This window comes from Panicum hallii, chromosome 7 (genome assembly GCF_002211085.1).
Source record: "Panicum hallii strain FIL2 chromosome 7, PHallii_v3.1, whole genome shotgun sequence".
In the NCBI taxonomy this organism is placed as follows: domain Eukaryota; kingdom Viridiplantae; phylum Streptophyta; class Magnoliopsida; order Poales; family Poaceae; genus Panicum; species Panicum hallii.
In genome coordinates, this window is record NC_038048.1 from 26,303,351 (window position 1) to 26,317,106 (window position 13,756).

The 13,756-nt window shown below is 44.9% G+C and overlaps 1 non-coding gene across 1 annotated transcript; it reads left to right on the top strand.

Annotated features, from left to right (window-relative positions):
- Positions 1–3,092: 3,092 nt before the first annotated feature.
- On the top strand, positions 3,093–3,164 carry TRNAG-UCC. The gene has a single exon. It is a non-coding gene; the product is annotated as a tRNA-Gly (tRNA).
- The last annotated feature ends 10,592 nt before the right edge of the window (positions 3,165–13,756 follow it).

Sequence of the window (13,756 nt, forward strand, 5' to 3'; positions counted from 1 at the left end):
ATGACAGTCAATGCTCAACACTAAAATAATCTGAATGTGCCAAGTTCTTTGAATAAATATGAAAAGCGTGCCATTATCCCATAATCCAAAAGTTGCATTGCAGTTAACTACAAGGAGATTGATGGTTTGCGAATAAAAAAGCATGAAAAGACATAGAATACATATGGATAAACTTATTAGATTCCACACTTGGTGATAGACAACAAATTATGGCTGCTGGCCTATCTGTATCCACACCGTCAAGCAGGCTGTGCAAAATGTGCACCAAAGAAAAAGCTAGAAAAGGTATGACATCCTTTTTTTTTTCTGATTTTGGTAGTTCAGTTGGAGAGCATACTATTATATGTAGTATGGATCAAATATATATTAATGAGTTATACTATTCCTATTGGGTATAAATCTAAACTATCCTCAAATCTCTCTAACAAATTCTAGGTGCGGTATGACTTTGCTAATTTTAAAATCTATCAACTAAATCTTGAGAAGGTGCTAATAGGAGTAGGATGTGCATATGTGCTTGACAGCTAGATCTAGGTAACTTTGTTCTAGTCTGAGCCTACTGCTAGGGTAACCCCAGCCGACGGCTCTGTAGGGTCAAGACTAGGCAAAGGAAAATAGGCCAAACAAATTTGGCTCGGCCTAAACTGTTTTTCAATTTTTCTTACTCTACAAAAGGGTGGGGAGTCCGAGCTCAGCGCAAACAGTTTTGGCTTGACACGAAGATCATGGGATGGTTTGGGTATGAAACTTAACCTTGAAATTGACCGGATTTAATTTGGCTGGTCCAAAACCTGCCCGACTTGGAAAAAAAAGGAAAAAGTCTATATAACTCCCCTAACTGATGGAAGGAGGTATACATAACACCCTGATCTCCAAAACCGTATGTTGTGCACATTAAACTAATCGAAACCAGATATTTGACTCCCCAAGGTGGTTTTGCAGCCCGGTTTTGCCTACCTGGCACTCCACGCTAGTGTTTTTGACACCGTGGCGCTCAGGCCTGCTTGTCAGGTTTGGCACTCCACACTGGATCGCCGTCTTCCCCATCTATTTTAGCGGGAAGGGAGGGAAAGCGCGGGCATGGAGTCGTGTTGCACGAGAGAAGACAGGAGAGGGAGAGCGCCGGTGGCGAGGGAGGGAAGGGAGCGCCGGTGCCGGCGCCATGGCGGCTTCAAGCTCGCGAGTGGCGGGCTTATCTGCTTCGACTGTGCGAGGAGCAGGCCCCGCGGGTATGAGGGGATGATCTCACCGGTGTGTACCTGGTGCCACGTCTTGCTTATGAGCCAACAGTGATGTGCTGCTGTGGGTTGAAGGTGATGTAGGCATGACACGCATGGATACAACCATTCAAGAAGAACATACGGTGAGCTTGTTCCTATGCACTTTTAGTAATTTGAGAATAAATTGCTACCTTAGGAAATTATTATAATTAGGAACAATAAAGAAACCCAAGAAGTGTTTGGAGAGAGACACGGAGGAGGAGAATACTAGCTGCTTGGGCGTTCAAGCCAAGCAGGAGGCCCACAACATATCAAATTCGACTCCAACTCGGAGTCCTGGTGCCTTAAAAACGACACCCAGGTCGCATACGGAGCCCAAATTTGACGTTCTGCATATGTATATGCACGGAAAGCTAAGAAGATAAGCTTTCCAATACCACCGATCTCACATCATTATCAGGTCCGAGTCACCGGAAATCATCGAAATGAGTGGATATCCAGAATTTGTCAGGGTGCTGCGTCGCCGTATTTTGGGCCGTTGGACCGTGTATCGTGTTTGAGTCCATTAGGGACATGTCTATGGTTTGTTGGATAACCCTAAACCTTTATATTCAGTAGTCGTTGCTCAAGTTAGGGTTGGATTTTGCTTAGATTCAATCTGTCACGGAACAATCGCCGTTCATTGGTTCATGACATCTCAATTCGAGTGCTTAATCTGTTCAACAATCTTGTTGCATATCTTTCTCGTTCTTGCTGTGTTATTCAATTCGCAGGCAAGGATTAGCCTTCGTGGGCGAGGTCAATCGAGTAGCGCATGGTCGATAACCAAGAGATGACTTGGTGCTTCGATTGCGGGCTTGAGTCTTGTTGATCGGAAGCCGGATCGCTTATGTTGGGTTGCCGACAAATCGCGCATTCCCACCAGAAGGCACCAAGATAAATCTCGTGGAGCGAAGACAATCCCAGGCGCTGGTAGGGGCAGGCTAAGGATTGGATTTTGTAGTTGTTGGTGTTTTCGATTTGCAAGGTTGTACCGTGTGATATGAGTGATTTGAGGTTGGATTTTGCAGTCGGAAATACGGTTACCTCATGTGGATCGATCCGATGGAGCCGACACCATTTATGAAGACCTTGCTATTGGATCCACGTGATGTTGTCTAGAGGTTGAAGAAGGAGAATTCGAAGCTGAAGATAGGGCTTAGCGATGGTCTGGATGTTTTACAGCTGAAGGAAATGAACCAGGCTTTGGCAAAGGAGAACATAGACAAGACTGAAGAATTGAAGGCAAAGGACATGAAGTTGGTAGAGCAAAATGCTACCTTGCAAGTCATGGCTGCAAAACTTAAATTGCAGTTCATTCAGTAGTGTTGTTTGTGTGTTTGCTGTTGCTGTCGGAGTTGGCATGTTGCTAGGTAGGGTTATGTTTGCCTGATGGCATGTAGTTGTGTTGGCTTGTATGCATGACCCTAATTTATCTAGATTATCATGAGTGGAGTGGAAATGTGCAATCTGTTTAATCCAATTACATCAGACATGAATGTTTAGCATCAGCCCGTTACTGACCATCTGAGTTGTCAGTGCCTTGGACTGCAACATCCTCATCTGAGTTCTCTGACGGAATTAGTTGCTGACCATGGGTACAACATGAGACTATGAGGGTCATACTGATATTCTCAAAAACTAGCAGCAGGAGACCAGGAGTCATTCGTTGTACTTGGCAGCACTGTCATAGTGACAGCCACAAGGAGGCTGCAACTTGCCGTAGAGGATCATAGTTGAGTCATGCCCAAACACGGTGGCCGTAGTGTTGAAGGCGTGCTAGAGGGAACATTACCATTCTTTACAATCGGCTTACTCCATCCGCCAACAAAAGCGTCTGTAGTCCAACGGTTAGGATAATTGCCTTCCAAGCAATAGACCCGGGTTCGACTCCCGGCAGACGCATCTTTTTTTCTCTCCATTTTTTGCTTTCACGGTGAAACAGTAAGTACCTTTCTCGACCCAAATCGCCTAGTTAATCGCCTGCCGTTGCGCTATGCTTCTGAATATGATGTTGTACATATGGTAATTCCGTCCCAAACCTTGGTCTAATCGCAATCATTCCTGGGCAATCGAGTCGTGCGGACTCACCTCGTCCTCCTGCTGCAGTCCACTCAACCAGCGTGGCTCCCGATCATGGATTCGCCGCCCGATTCGCCGGAGAGCAGTGCCGCGGAGACGAGGAGGGAGAGGTGGCACCGCGGCGACACTTCTAGCACTTGGGGAGAGGCGACTCCTCGGTTCCCACGTATATGGGCCGAAATGGACAGCTGGCCCAACCTGACAAGCGGGCCTGAGCGCCACGGTGTCAGAAACTCCAATGTGGAGTGTCAGGTAGGCAAAACCGGGCTGCAAACCACCTTGGGGGTTTTAAAATGTCTGATCTCGATTAGTTTAATGTGCACATCATACGGTTTTGGAGATCGGAGGTTATGTATACCACCATCCATACGTTAGGGTGTTATATAGATTTTTTTCCCTTAAAAAAAAAGCTCAAGTCTAGTACATGCAATGCATATACAAGTGTCAATTTTGTAATGTGTTTTGGAAAAAAAATACTATATATAAAAGGAGTGTTTTGATTGGCCTACGTCCAGCGCATCACGGTGCTGTTGATGCACGCGTTAAAATTGAACTGCGAAAGGGGAAAAAAGGGAAAAGGAAACTGACCTAGCCAGGGGCCTTTCTCTTTAGTCTTTACCGTGCTTAGCAACGATCAGACACGCCAAGATCGGATGGATCGATCTTCAGTTTCAGAAGTGTCCCACCAAAAGGCTCAAAAGGTCACAGAAGAGAGACGATCCATGATGCATAAAAGCTATCGGAAGCTGTGCAGGGATAAGCGGAACACTTTGTCGAGTGGAATATATGATTGATTGGACGCTCATCTTTGAACGAAGAAACGAAAAAAAGAAGAACAATTTATGCATTCCAATCAAAAAAAGTTTGAACAGTTTCCGGATGGAGTCTTACACAAAGACCACCCTCACAGTCACAGAGATAAGGAAGGACTCGTTTCGTATTTTTTTTAATTAGAAAAATTCCAGCTTTAAACATTAACAAGCGTATCTACGGCCAAACGTTACGAGACTTCTTAGATACTAAACCTCAAATGAGAAATTTTAAGAAAAAAGAAAGAAAGTTAGAAGACTAAGTTTCAATCTTCTTCTTGAAAGGACCTCAAGATGCCTAGAGGGGGGTGAATAGGCTAATCTGCAACTTAAAACACTTTGAACACGGTTAGTAACACAGATGTCTGGATACTCCGGATATATGTCCGGATACTCCGGATATTGTGTCCGGAGTTTCCGGAGATAATGTCCGGACTATCCGGGTTGAAACAAACTACACAAAAAACAAAGATAATGATGCTGTAAATTGGATCCAGTAAATTTAGAGGAACTAGTGGTACCTTTGGAGTGTTTCTCACCAGTTGTCTTACTCCTGAGACTTGTGTAATTGTAGATCGCCCTCAAACCCTAAAAAGTTAGTCTCACAAGCAAAAAACCACAAATGCAAGCTAGAATTGCAAGAGTGAGACAGAATTTGTTTCCCGAAGTTCACTCCCAAAGGAGCTACGTCTCCGATGAGGAAGAATTCAAGAGACGGTGCTCAAGAACTCCTATGCTCCTCTCCCAAGGGTGAGATCAACGCTCAAACCCGAGGGTTACTTAGTATGAATTCCTTGTAGAGGAAAGAAGATTACAAACCAGCTGTGATGCTCACAAATCAATCACGCAATCACAAGCGACGCCTAGCTGTCTAGGAGCTTGGAGCTCCAAGAGTAATAAACTAGAATCCACGGGCTAGACTTGGATTGATGTGCTCAAGAGATGAAATCAAGGCTTACTTGCACAATCTTAGCTCTTGCAACAATCTCACTTTAATCCCCTAAGAAAATCACTCAAGAATGGAGCAAAAGGGGGGTGAGAGGGCTCTCTTTAGCTTTTAGGCTGTTCTGGTCGAAAATGAGCAAGAGAGAGAGAATGAGAGGGGGTATGGGGGTATTTATACCCCCTCACCAGAGCGATACCCGAAAACTCCGGGTATATGTCCGGATTCTCTGGACATAGGAGTTCGGAGACTCCGGACCAGTGTGTTTTGCGGACTGGTAATAGTAACCCGGAGACTTCGGGTATACGTCCGGATACTCTGGACATTCCGGACTGAGACCCGGACACTCCGGGTTAGACAAAGAATTTCACAGGAAGTCCCTTTTTAAGTGGTGGAATTGATTCTTATGGTTTTTGTGGGTTCTCTTGAGCACAATTACCATGTCTACACTTGTGGATCAAAGTTTCTCTTGATAGTACGGCGTTCCTATACTCAATTTCAAAAATAAAATCTAGTCTTTTAGTACATTTGAGAACGCCGCTTTTCATAACCTTTTTGAGGGTTCACGCTTCGCTATATTCTTTGCTCAGTCACCCTTAGCACCTGCACACATGCTTAACAACACTATTAAATATACATGTGCTTTGTCATTTATCACCAAAACCCACTTAGGGGCCTAGATGTCTTTCACTTCTTCATTTCCGCTTCCACCTTGGTTTCCACCTCCGCTTCCACCTTGCAATGTCTTCACGCAACACTAATTCATCACATCTCTCGTCTGCTTAAAAATTTGATATTCGGATTGTCTGTTACTTGCAATATCTTTTCCACGTAGCACATGGGTGTGAAAAGATATTGACATTGCCTCCAGGAAGGGAGTGGCACCTTAAAGTGTTACCAATGTCAAATGGTTTTCCGTATAATGCCGGATAAGAATTCCCTCGAACAGTTTTCCGTAGCACCCGACGGCAACATAGACCTGCAAATAGCATATTGGCAAAGTTTTCTAGAAGGAAAACTATGCAAGAAGTGTCACCACTGCCGGCAGGCGTAATGCTGGACATGGATTTCTCCCTACGTGCCCCGTAGCTACCAGCGCCCACCGGGCAGCCGGCCCACCAGAAGCGCCAGCCGACGGTCCACCTTCAACGGCCGAGCCTCCAGCGACCCATCCATCCCGCCGTCGTGCCGGCTCACCGACGCCCCCCACCCCCGCGCCTGCAGGCACGCTGCTGCCACATAGCGGTCGCACGGCCACCTGGCGCTGGGAGGGGAATGCTTAGCCCACCAGCGAGCACTTTTCGTCCCCCATCTGCCGTCGCACCGGCTCCCCGAGCGAGACCGTATCCGGCCTCACCGGCCCAGGATCCGGCGCCGCCTGCGCTGCGGCTGCTCGGTGCTACTCCGGCCGTAGCGCAGCAAGGGTGGGAGGGGGCAGCTACGGCGCGGCAAAGGTGGGAGGGACGGCGGCGATGGTGGGAGAGCCACCGAGTTCTTCCCTAAACCAGTTTTAGTTGCGCCCGTCACATCTTTTCATGAAAGATGCTAGATCCGGCCAGGCAGGGGGTGGATTTGTAGCGACTGGAGCCCGTCTCACCTTGGCTGCCTTCTTGGTTGAGGTAGAGGACTCGAGGGAGGGGGGAAATCATGGAAGGAGTGTTGGAAATAAATTTCAGTTAAGATATTTGTGATCTTCACTGTTAAGAAAATATTTAAACCATCTAAATGTGATTAAGGAAACCTAATGATAAAACCCTAATGGGCTGTGATCAGCAGGCCCATTAGGCCTGTTTCCAGAGGCTGGCCCCCAGCCCCACAGTGCCTATAAACATAAGATCGTGGTTAGCACCTTAATGACCTAATCATCTCAATCTAAAATCCTAGCCACCGCTAGTCTGATCGCTAAGGGCACTGGAGGGTTTGGAAGACCAACCACTCCCGTTGGCGCCCGGAGGACGCCAATTCACCGCTGCATCTCCTATACCGACAAGAACGCCTACTTTCTCTACGGATCAGGCGTAAATGGCTGCTACTACTGCTAACGCTGGTATAATGACTATCATTTATTCCGCATTAGATTGATCTGTCATGAACTACGTTATGTTAAGTTTCTGGGTAATGTGCCACTAATATTAAGTTTTGGCATTTTCTAACAATTGGTATCAGAGCCATCTTAACCTAGTCATGCACGGTCAATTTTTTGAGCCATGTTTATGCCTCTGTTGTCGTCGGTTTAAGATGCAAAAGTGCTATGCAGATTAGATCCTATTGCACAGTTAAGTTTGATTCATGTTTTGGACGCAATTAGTTCCTGCAGAAAGGCTTTTATGTGTTAATCATGCTTGATTAGATCTAAATCATGGTTAATTAGTTTTCCTGATCATGAGATTAGATCTAATCTAATTTTGTTTATGTCAAGTTTAAGTTTAATCTTGATCTGTTAATGCTAAGTGTCTCGGATTAGATGCAAATATTTAATATTTATTCTAATTCATGGTTAAACCGAGACAAATTGATGATTAGCTATGCAATTAAGGTTAGGGCTTACTGCTACTTAATCTGTTTCCCAAATTAGGTCTATGTTCATGTTTAATTTCCGCAAAATTAGATCCAAAATCATGAACAAGATGCATAAGTAAGCATTGAGAGGAAAGGGGAATACAAATCTTAGATCGATTTGAGAAATCCCTAAATTCCGTGATGAACCCTAACCTTAAGATTGAAGAAGAAATTACATGTGTGGCCATGAGAACGCGGAGCTCTGCGCGCATGAGCAGCGTGCGGCGCTCGCGGCCGCAGGGCCCGCTTGCGCAGCAGCCGCCCGCGCCAGCATCGCTCGGTGCGCTGCGCGCCAGCCCGTGCGCACGTCAGCCCGGCGGCGCCTGCGCGCGTCAGCCCCTGCGCGCCAGTATTGGCCACCCGCCTGTGCGTCAGCCCGCACGGCGCCTGCGCGCTGCGCTGTTGCGCCAGCCCTGCGCGCCAGCATTGGCCACCCGCCTGCCCTCGGGCGCGGCGCTTGCTTGCCCGCCAGCGCGCCGCCTGCGCGCGAGCCTGCGCACCGCCTGCGCACCGCACGCCAGCGCAGTACGCACCTCCCGGCCGCACCGTTTGCGCAGCGCCGCCTCTCTGCCTGAGCGGCGGCCGTGCCCGGGAAAAGAAATGAAGTGAAGTGAGGTTGTGTTAGGGTTTTGTTCCGACTGGATATATTTATGTGAGTTACCGTGAGTTTCTGGCCGTCCGATCGGAATGGAGCGTCCAGATTCACCCGCATTAGGGTTTTTGCGGGATGGGCCAAACGGGCCAAATGCACAGATTGGGCTGCGCGTATAGAGGGGATGTTTTGTGCTGTTTACGAGTTTTAGCCCAGTTAATGTTTAAAGCTTTTATTTACTGTTTCTTATGTTTAAACTGTTACGTTTAAAGGTTTTAATTATTTCTGTTGCACTTATTATTACCAGCATTATGTTAATTAATTTCCATGAGTTATGTAAATGCTTTTAATCATGTTTTAGTTGCATTTATTCGCTGAAAAATTATGTTCATCCACCATAAGCAATTAAGATGCACTCTATTTAAATGGAACCATCGGGAAGTTTATTTAGAGAACTTATAATTAATTCTGACCATCGTTGATTTAATTATGAGTTTTAATGACAAATTTCGTTTGTTTTCCCCATCGGTGATGCAAATTGAAATTTATGTATGATTTTAATCAGACCATTGTAGGGTTAATTTCATACTTCTTATGCGCATCTTAATTGTGAGTTTAATGAAGTTATTGTTCTCATAATTTTTCAGTGAACACTGTGACGGGCTACCTGAAATCCATTGAGCCACTGAATGGCACCAACTATCCAAGCTGGTATAAAGATGTCCATTGATCCTAATGGTGATCGTACTGCCATTGAGAAGTGGGAGAGATCAGACAGGATGGCCAACATGATCATTAAGAACACGATCACTCCGGCCATCTGTGGTGCTATTCCTGATAAGGACCAGGATGGTAATGATCTGAGCGCCAAGGCATACCTTGCCAAGGTGGAGGAGAACTTTAAGAGTTCTTCCAAGACTTATGCTAGCACCCTGATCATGAAGATACTGACTTCATAGTATGATGGGCAAAATGGAATCAGGGAGCACATTATGAGCATGTGTGACATGGCAAATAAGCTGAAGACACTGGATATGGCTATTTCTGATGGTTTTCTGGTGCACTTCATCATGACTTCTCTGCCAGTACAGTACAGTCCCTTCAAAATAAGCTACAACACTCAGAAGGCGACTTGGAGCATGGCTGAGCTCATTAGCTACTGTGTTGAGGAAGAAGAAAGGCAGAAAGCTGAAAGGATGAAGGATGCTGTCAACATGGTCAGCGAGCGCTTTGGGCGTGTTAGCATGAGCAACACTCCTAAGCATCAGGCTGAGTCTGGCAGCAGCAGGTAGCATAAGAAAAAGTTTAAGGGCCATAAGAGCAAGGCCGTGTCACATAAGAAGACCTCTAATGAGAGGCTGTGCAAGTTCTGCAAGTCACCTAAACATGAGCAGAAAGAATGCCATGGATTTAAGGAGTGGCTTAAGAATAAAGGTACAATTACTGATTATGTATCTTTTATTGATGAATCGTTCTTAGTGAATTTTTCTCCTAATACTTGGTGGATTGACTCAGGTGCCACTGTGCACATTTCCAATTCACTGCAGGTATTCAGTTCGATCCGAACTATAAGAGAGGGGGAGCGAAGCCTAAGAGTGGCTGATGGCAATGAAGTGAAGGTTGAAGGCATTGGGAGCTTCGATTTGGAGTTACCGGGTGGCTTCAACCTTAGTTTGCATGATGTTCTTTATGTTTCCAGTTTGAAGAGAAACCTTATTTCTGTTTCGCGTTTACATAAGTCGGGATATATTTGTGAGTTTGGCAACTCTGTGTGCAACATTAAATTTCATAATTTAAGTGTGGGCCTTGGTCATTTGCAAGGCGATCTTTATTTGCTCTCTCTTGATAATGTTTATTCTGCAATGAATGTGGATGATGTAACGCATAAGCGTAAGCGTGATGATGAGACTTCTTCAAAATTGTGGCATTGTCGTTTGGGCCACATTTCGAGGGGGAGAATTGAGCGTCTCATAAGAGAAGAGATACTCCATTCATTAGATCTCTCAAACTTAGATCAACAATGTGTTGATTGTATTAAGGGGAAATTCGCTAAGACAATTAAGAAAGGAGCTACTCGGAGTTCGGGCCTATTAGAAATAATTCATACTGATATTTGTGGCCCGTTCCCAGTAAAGTCTGTTGATGGTTGTGACTCGTTCATTACTTTCACAGATGACTTCTCTCGTTACGGTTATATTTACTCCATTCGTGATCGATCCGAGTCATTAGATAAATTCAAAATATTCAAGGCTGAAGTGAAAAATCAGCATAATGTCACTATTAAATTAGTGAGATCGGATCGAGGTGGTGAATATTATGGGAGACATGCTCCATTCGGCCAAGTACCCGGACCATTTGCTAAGTATCTTGAAGAGAATGGTATAAAGGCCCAGTACAGTATGCCGGGCGAACCACAGCAAAACGGAGTTGCTGAGCGTCGTAATCGTACACTAATGGACATGGTATGTAGCATGCTTAGTTATTCTACTTTGTTTGTGGAGCTGTGGATTGAAGCATTAAAAATAGCTGCGCACATACTAAATCGTGTTCCTTCCAAATCCGTGCCAAAAACACCTTATGAGTTGTGGTTTGGGAAGAAACCATCGCTTAATTATTTGCGTGTGTGGGGCTGTTCAGCCGAAGCTAAGTTATTTAATCCACAGCAAAAGAAATTAGATAATAAGACGGTGAGCTGCTATTTCATCGGATACCCTGATAAGTCTAAGGGATACCGATTCTACTGTCCTGATCGCCTCACTAAGTTCGTTGAGACCAGACAGGCTGTATTCCTAGAGGATGCAGGAATCAGTGGGAGCTTTCCGAGGAGGGAAATTAATCTTGAAGAAATACGGGCCGAGCTTCCCATCCCGGTAATTCAAGAAACAGTAACACCTCAGTTAGTGCCGTTGTTTGTTCCTTCCGTTCAGAGTACACCATCTATTCAGATTACGCCTCCTGTTCAGAGTACTAGCGCTACTCCGCCTGTTGAAGTAGCTCCTGAGCATGCGAGCGAACAACAAGCTGAGCAAATGGCGCCTAATGCTAAAGATGAGAACCCTGTCGAGGTGCCTCAGACTGCACCTCAACCAGCACCTCAGCCTGTTGAACCATTAAAAAGATCACAGCGGGCTAGAAAACACACAGTTTTCCCTGATTATGAGACATACTTAAGTGAAGATATGTATGATATTGGGAAAGCTGATGATCCTAACACGTTTAGAGAGGCAGTATCATGTGAGAACTCTGCCAAATGGGTTGAGGCCATGGAAGAAGAGCTTAAGTCCATGAGTTCCAATAAAGTTTGGGATCTGGTAGATATTCCTAATGGAGTCAAACCAGTAGGCTGTAAATGGGTCTACAAGACTAAACATGATTCTAAAGGGAATGTCGAACGATTCAAAGCAAGGCTTGTAGCCAAAGATTTTATACAAAAGGAAGGGGTTGATTATAATGAAACTTTCTCCCCTGTGTCTAAGAAAGATTCATTCAGAATTGTTATGGCGCTAGTAGCTCATTATGACTTAGAGCTACATCAGATGGATGTCAAAACTGCGTTCCTGAATGGTGATTTGGATGAGACCATCTTCATGGCACAACCAGAAGGTTTTGTTGTGAAGGGCAAGGAACATTTAGGATGCAGACTTAAGAAATCTATTTACGGGCTTAAGCAAGCGTCAAGACAGTGGAACCTTAAATTCGATCAAGTGATTAAGAAATTCGGATTTAAGGAGAATGATGTGGATAATTGTATCTACACTAAGATAAAGGGTGGTAAATTTATAATTCTAGTGCTTTATGTGGATGATATCCTATTAGCGAGCAGCGATAAGCGTATGCTGCATGAGACAAAGAGATTTCTTTCATCCAATTTTGATATGAAAGATCTTGGTGAAGCCTCTTATGTTCTGGGTATTGAGATACATCGAGATAGGACCAAAGGAGTACTAGGATTGTCTCAAAAAGCATATATTGAGAAAATGCTTAAGAGATTTAATATGGATAAGAGTAAGGCCACACCTGTTCCATTAGCGAAGGACGATAAGTTTAGTGAAGCCCAATGTCCTAAGAACCAACTGGAATCAGATGAGATGAAGGACATACCTTATGCTTCAGCTGTCGGAAGCCTGATGTATGCACAAGTCTGTACGCGTCCTGACTTGGCTTTTGCTACCGGAATGTTTGGAAGATATCAGAAAAATCCCGGGAAGGTCCACTGGATTGGTGTCAAGAAGGCATTATGTTACTGCCAAGGCACTAAAGACTTCATGCTCACATACAGAAGATCAGATAACCTTGAAGTTGTGGGTTACACTGATGCTGACTTTGCTGGATGTGTGGATAGTAGGAAATCTACATCAGAATATATCTACACATTAGCTGGTGGAGCTATATCATGGAAAAGCTCTAAGCAAAGTTTAGTTGCAGCGTCGACGATGCAAGCTGAGTTTGTGGCATGCTATGAAGCAACTGGACAGGCTGTTTGGCTTAAGAATTTTATTTCGGGCCTCAAGGTAATTGACAGCATTACGAAACCTATAACGTTATACTGCGATAATCAGTCTGCAGTATTCTTTTCGAGTATCAACAAGTCAAGTGGTGCTTCCAAACACATTGACCTTAAGTATCATGTTGTGAGAAGATGCCAGGATCGAACCATTAAGATTGAGCACATAAGAATTAATTCTATGTTAGCGGATCCGCTCACTAAAGGCTTACCGCCGAACGTGTTTAAGCAGCATGTTACTAATATGGTTTTGGTGGATAGTCTTTAGGTCCTGGTCTAGAGCCATTATAACTCCCAACTAATGAATAAGCGTTCTACCGAGGTGTTTCAGTGAGACCGTGGGTAACGGGTCCCAGTAGTGCATCAAGCTACTGACGACGCATTGGTCCGGTACTTTCTGTTACTACTAAGGGTGAACATTAGTATGATACGAACATTAGTCTCAACCGTTCGATCAAGTGGGAGAATGTTGGAAATAAATTTCAATTAAGATATTTGTGATCTTCACTGTTAAGGAAATGTTTAAACCATCTAAACGTGATTAAGGAAACCTAATGATAAAACCCTAATGGGCTGTGATCAGCAGGCCCATTAGGCCTGTTTCCAGAGGCTGGCCCCCAGCCCCACAGTGCCTATAAACATAAGATCGTGGTTAGCACCTTAATGACCTAATCATCTCAATCTAAAACCCTAGCCACCGCTAGTCTGATCGCTAAGGGCACTGGTGGGGTTTGGAAGACCAACCACTCCCGTTGGCGCCCGGAGGACGCCAATTCACCGCTGCATCTCCTACACCGACAAGAACGCCTACTTCCTCTACGGATCAGGCGTAAATGGCTGCTACTACTGCTAACGCTGGTATAATGACTACTATTTATTCCGCATTAGATTGATCTGTCATGAACTAGATTATGTTAAATTTCTAGGTAATGTGCCACTAATATTAAGTTTTGGCATTTTGTAACAAGAAGATCCCGCCGCCGTCGTCCTTATGCTCGCACGGGCTTC